The following is a 6,309-nucleotide window of genomic DNA, read 5'->3' as shown; positions in this document are numbered from 1 at the left end:
TTTAAGGAGGGAGATCAGTTTATGCCTTTTGGAAACTGCCATGTGCTGGGACCCTGCACCACTGAGCCCAACAGCTGACCAGCTAAATGTGCACAATCCATGTTGGCACATAACAGCCCATGAACTATCTTAGCACCACCATTGCAAATATGACCCAATTGGGGTGTTTGGGGTATTAATTATGGGCCATGGGCTACTTCTGAATTTCATGTGTAGTCAATTTGATTCCGTTGGCACTGCTTTTTCCAGAAATGTTTTAAACAGTGTTTAATATGCCTGAAAGCACAGGCAGCACAGAGAGGAAGCAATATTACTGCCATATAGACTAAAGTGAAGAACTTTTCAGCTATTCAGAAGTTGATGAACTTCAAAACCCAAAAACCCTTACTGAGTTGGGCTGACTGAATCATTCTGTGAGTAATTTAGCTCTGTATCACATCACCTGCAATGCTGGAGGTTACATATGGAACTTGTTAACCTTTAAATCCTGCTGCTTTCCTAAAAGCAACAGTGGGAGATGTGAGTAATGCTTTGATCCCACTCATCATCCCACAGTTATAGTCCAGCAGGCTATAGCTATAAGAGCCCTTGCTGTGGCGTACAATAAAAAATAATACAACTATTTATTTTATAAATTGAACCAAGTGTCCAAACACATTTGCAGCATAAACCCCTCGCATACTGTGAAATCTAAACGCAACACTTCTCTCTCCCATAGCAAATAAAAAACACAGTGAGACCCTCTTTGAAAGTTTTGTTAAGCAAGCACTGGTTGTGCCAAACAATCAGCCATCCTACCTGAAGCAGGAACAGAACGCTTTGTAGGATCTTTTATTCCGGACATCTCGGATATTTCCCAATTATAATCATCTCTGCTGTTCAGTTTTCTGAAATGAAATCATTCTCATTATCAGTGCGATGTGGTTGTTTGTTGCCTGTTTTCTAGGAAACATGGCAGCTACCCACTACCCAGCAGTGTAGATAAATATATGGCTTAATAATTGTAATGGCCTTGTAGCTAAATCTACTGCTTGCACAATGCATGATTGTGAAGTAGAAATGCTGACAGGGATAGGCAATCACACACAATACGTTTACTGTTTATAATGATACATTTATTGTGATAATCGCTATTGGACATGATTGTTTTTCTTTATTAAATGCCTCGAGAAATGAGCTCTGCCCCCCTGACTGGAGACATGATTTCCTTCATATTTCTAGGATCAGCATATTTTGGAATGGAACATAAGCAATATTTGTTTACAAAAAGTAGCGTTGAGCAGAGAATATTTTAGATGCATTACTTTTGCTTCCCTTTTTTTTATTAAAGGGGAACTATTGTGAAAATTAAAATTGAATATAAGCACCCTCATACTGAAATAAGAAACTTTGTAAATACAATCAATTAAATATTATGCATATTTTTTTAAATAATCAAGTTTATGTTCCTCTCTCAGCGTCTGTTTCTCTTCATTCTGTCTTCATGCAGCAGTTGGGTATCAGATAGTCATTAACAGTTAGATCCTATATACTGTATCTTATAGGAGGGGGCTTCCTTTCCTAGCAGATGTAAAAGAGCTCACTCAAATAACTGATTCCAGTTCAAACAAAATCTAACAAAATAACTCTTTTGCACAAATTCTGCATGTAGAGAGACAGGGTTTCTGGTCCTTTTAATAGAGCAAGTTCTAATACATCTTCTAGGCAAAATGACCACCCCCCCATAAGATATAAAGGATTTAACTGTAAATTAATATCTGACACCCAACTCCTGCATGAAGAGAGATTGAAGAGAAACAGATGCTGAGAGAGGAATAGTGAAGATGAACTTTATTATTTCAGAAACAGTACAGAATTTTTTAATTGATTGTACTTAGAAAAGTTTTATTTCAGTATGCTGTAGCTTGTATAAAATTTTTATTTTCGAGATAGTTACCCTTTAAAAATATATATATAATCGTTTAAAGGTCAGACTGGTTGTGATGTGTTGCCCTTCCCTTCTGGCGACTGCTTTATTTGGAGGTATTTTCACTATCCCTAAATCAGCTAAAGTTAAATTTCAGATATTTTTTTTCAGCCTCAACTTCCATGTTGATTACCCCAAACATGAATAAAACTCCTCAATAGTGGGCAGTGTTGCAGTATGACGCGATAATAAGAATATCATTGATTGGAGACTCCATCAGATGTCTGAGCGTACTCAGTACTCCTTAAGATGGATGCACTAAAACCTTATTATAGTCCTTCGTTTGTGGGGTTTCCATTTAGTTCACCTATGAAAAAAAACACAAAACCTTTAGTATATTCCTTCTAGAAAGTAGAACACAGAAATGCATGCCCACCCCAGAATAACATGGGAAGGCCTATTTATCAAAAGCCGAATTTCGAATTCATGTGAATTTTTTTTAATTCAAATATACTCACAATTCGACTGGGAGGTTATTCAAGAAACAATTTGAATGTCTAATATTCAGTCGAATAGTTCCGACCCAAAAATTTGAATCTTATTCGGTTCGTTCAAATCGAGTTTTTCTCCCAAAAAACCCTTGAATGTCAGGAAGGCTATTAACATCTCCAAATGGCTCAACGGACGTCTACCATTGACTTGTACATGAACTCAGCAGTTTTTAGGTGGCGAATATTCAAAATAGGACTGTTTCCATGGTCGAGGTGTGATAAATCTCAACATTTTAAATTCGAATAGGGGGATTAAAATTCAAATGTGGGAATTTTTAAACTCGAAAAATTCAAATCTGTGTTTACTATTAATAAATCTGCCCCTAAGTATATTGATGACACTTTAAAGTAGGAAACATACATGTCAACTCACCTAAATTCTTTGGGAGTCACCCCCTTCCTGGTTAACATCAGTAACATCCCAGTCTCCCAATTTCTATGGCTTGCACCCTAATTTGCTTTAAATCCTTTATTAAAGTATGATGTACTCCTAGCTCCAGCTGCATGTATCTCCATTGTTGGGACGGGAGTAGGGGTCATGAGATTAATTTTGCAGGGAGGACTTTGGAAAGTCGCAACACCCCACTCAAAGTGGAGAAGAATTCTATGCAGGCTCTGGCTGCTTTTTTTTTGGAAAAGGGACATTGAATGTTAGTTTTAAAATAACTGGCAGTTCATTTTGAATGAAAATTAATTTTTTCTCGTCAAACACAAAACTTCAGGTGATAATACCGTCATTATTCTACCGATGGCGGAGTCGATTCTAAGCTGTAAAGCTATTGATTTCCAAGTACCCAAGTATGCGCATTAGAGCGGTTATTTATTGATTGGCAGCTGTAAAGCCGTGATTTCAATCAGTTCTCAGATGTAAACCCATTGATTCTCAGCTGTACTTCTATATAGGCAACACTCTACCCATGGATTGGGAATTGTTCGCTTGGTGAATGACTAAGAGAAAAAGCATTAGCAAAAAAAAACGTTCTACCAAGTGATTGCAGGCTGGGGACAATAATATCACAGGGAGATATTGCCCAGTTGTTTGAAAGGAAATTACAATCTAAAAGAGCCGCTGCGTAGAAGAAAATGACTGTTCTTATGAGAAAGGACATTTTTGTAGCAATCACAGGTGCTTCTGCAAATGTGTCTTTAAAGGGGAACTAAAGCTCAACAAAGAATTAGGCTTAGTATGCTACACCTTGCGTTTTGGGCTTCTGTACCGACCCTTGGCCGCCACAAAGATCTAACAGTGAAGATGTGTGCCTACAAAAAACTACCAGTAACCCCTATCTTCTTTTCTGCTTATTCACAGTACATGACCTGGTTTGCTTAGGGACCGACTCACAATATATAATATAAAATTCAGAACCTGCTACATTAGTAATTAATAGGGATGCACCGAATCCAGGATTCGGTTCGGGATTTGGCCAGGATTCGGCCTTTTTCAGCAGGATTCGGATTCGGCCGAATCCTTCTGCCCGGCCGAACCGAATCCGAATCCTAATTTGCATATGCAAATTAGGGGCAGGGAGGGAAATTGCGTGACTTTTTGTCAGAAAACAAGGAAGTAAAAAATGTTTTCCCCTTCCCACCCCTAATTTGCATATGCAAATTAGGGTTAGGATTCGGTTCGGTATTCGGCCGAATCCTTTGTGAAGGATTCGGGGGTTCGGCCGAATCCAAAAAAGTGGATTCGGTGCATCCCTAGTAATTAATGTATATTGATATTATATGATGAAATAAAAACCTGTGCATTGTAATAACTCTTTTTTAGTCTCAGAGATCACCTGACCAGAAACTCTGCAGCTCTAACTGTAACAGAAAGAAGTGTGGGAAGCAAAAGACAGAACTCAGTCTTTCAATTGGCTCAAGTGGCCTTACATGTATGTTTGTGTGCACTGTGAATCCTAGGATCCCAGGGGGCAGCCCTTATTTTTTTAAATGGCATTTTTCTATTTAGGATTACCTAATGGCACATACTACTAAAAAAGGATATTATGAAAATGGTTTCTACATGAAGCAGGGTTTTACACATGGACTGTTTTTTGCACTATATTTTTTATAGAGACCTACATTGTTTTCCTTTAAACGATCTTTCAACACGCATGTGGTTAAAGCAAATAAAAAAAGGGCAGACAGCCGTCGGTTAATATATGCAACATTTTGTATGATGTAGACAGTGATATTCTGAGACAATTTGCAATTGGTTTTCATTTTTTATTTGTGGATTTATTATTTCGCTTTTTATTCAGCAGCTTGTAGCTAGGGTCCAAATTACCCTAGCAACCATACATTCAGGGTCCGACTGGGCAGGACACCAGGAAAAACACCAGGCTAGATAGTGGGTATATTTATACAAGTGACAGGTATTATTCTATAGCATACACATGGCCATTATTTCTGTGGCAACACGACAACTTTCTGGCTGGTGCATTGAGGGAGTTGTAGTTCAACAACAACTGGAATGCATTTCTCCTCCTGTGCCTTTAAACCTGATGGGCCCCCGCTGGCCCAGGCCCCCTCTCTCGATCTGCTGGACCTACAATAAAAACAATTTGCGGCGCCGCACGGCTCCATTTGCAAGGGGCCCCGGTGGGCGTCGCAGTAGGGGGACAAGGGGGTCTGTAGAGACCCGGTGGGCCCCAGACCCCCAGTCTGACCCTGTATGCATTGATTTAAATAAGAGACTGGAATATGATAGGAGAGGCCTGAATATTATTATGAGTAATAAAAAGTAGCAGTAACAATAAATGTGTAGCCTTACAGAGCATTTGTTTTTAGATGGGGTCAGTGACCCCCCCTTGAAAGTTGGAAAGAGTCAGAAGAAGGCGAATAACGCCAAAACTATATAAAATACATAATGAAGACCAATTGAAAATTGCTTAGAATTGGCCATTCTATAACATACTAAAAGTTAACTTAAAGGGATACTGTCATGGGAAAACATGCTTTTTCAAAATGCATCAGTTAATAGTGCTGCTCCAGCAGACTTCTGCACTGAAATCTAATTCTCAAAAGAGCAAACAGATTTTTTTATATTCAATTTTGAAATCTGACATGGGGCTAGACATATTGTCAGTTTCCCAGCTGCCCCAGTCATGTGACTTGTGCCTGCACTTTAGGATGGAACTACTTTCAGGCAGGCTGTTCTCTCTCCACTTAATGTAACTGAATCAGTCTCAGTGGGACTTGGCTTTTACTTTTGAGTGTTGTTTTTAGATCTACCAGGCAGCTGTTATCTTGTGTTAGGGAGCTGTTATCTGGTTACCTTCCCATTGTTCTGTTGTTAGGCTGCTGGGGGGGTAATATCACTCCAACTTGCAGTACAGCAAGTTGCTTCTGAGCAAGTGGCGTTGAGGCCACGAAACATGTAAAGCGTGGGCTTTGTTTGATGCACTGTTGGTGTATTATCATTGATGTTACTTGAGCTTCAATAAATTGAAACATTTTAAGCTCCGACCTGGTCTAGTGCTCCGTGGATTAAAGCCCTTATAGATACAATTATCCGGAGGCGTGTCCACGTTGCCAGCACAGCCTGCTCTGGTTGGTTCCTGACTCGTTTGTTGGGCGAGTGCTCTCCTAAGTGTGTTTCTACAGCAGTAAAGAGTGACTGAAGTTTATCAGAACACAAGTCACATGACTGGGGGCAGCTGGGAAACGGACAATATGTCTAGACCCATGTCAGATTCCAAAATTGAATATAAAAAAATCTGTTTGTTCTTTTGAAAAATGGATTTCAGCTCAGAATTCTGCTGGAGCAGCACTATTAACTGATGCATTTTGAAGACAAAAAAAAACACGTTTTCCCATGACAGTATCCCTTTAAAGGTGAACCTTTCTCTTCCCCACCTCACA

The sequence above is a fragment of the Xenopus laevis genome, chromosome 9_10L (assembly GCF_017654675.1).
Source record: "Xenopus laevis strain J_2021 chromosome 9_10L, Xenopus_laevis_v10.1, whole genome shotgun sequence".
Classification (NCBI taxonomy): Eukaryota; Metazoa; Chordata; class Amphibia; order Anura; family Pipidae; genus Xenopus; species Xenopus laevis.
Note: the sequence above shows the minus strand (reverse complement) of the source record.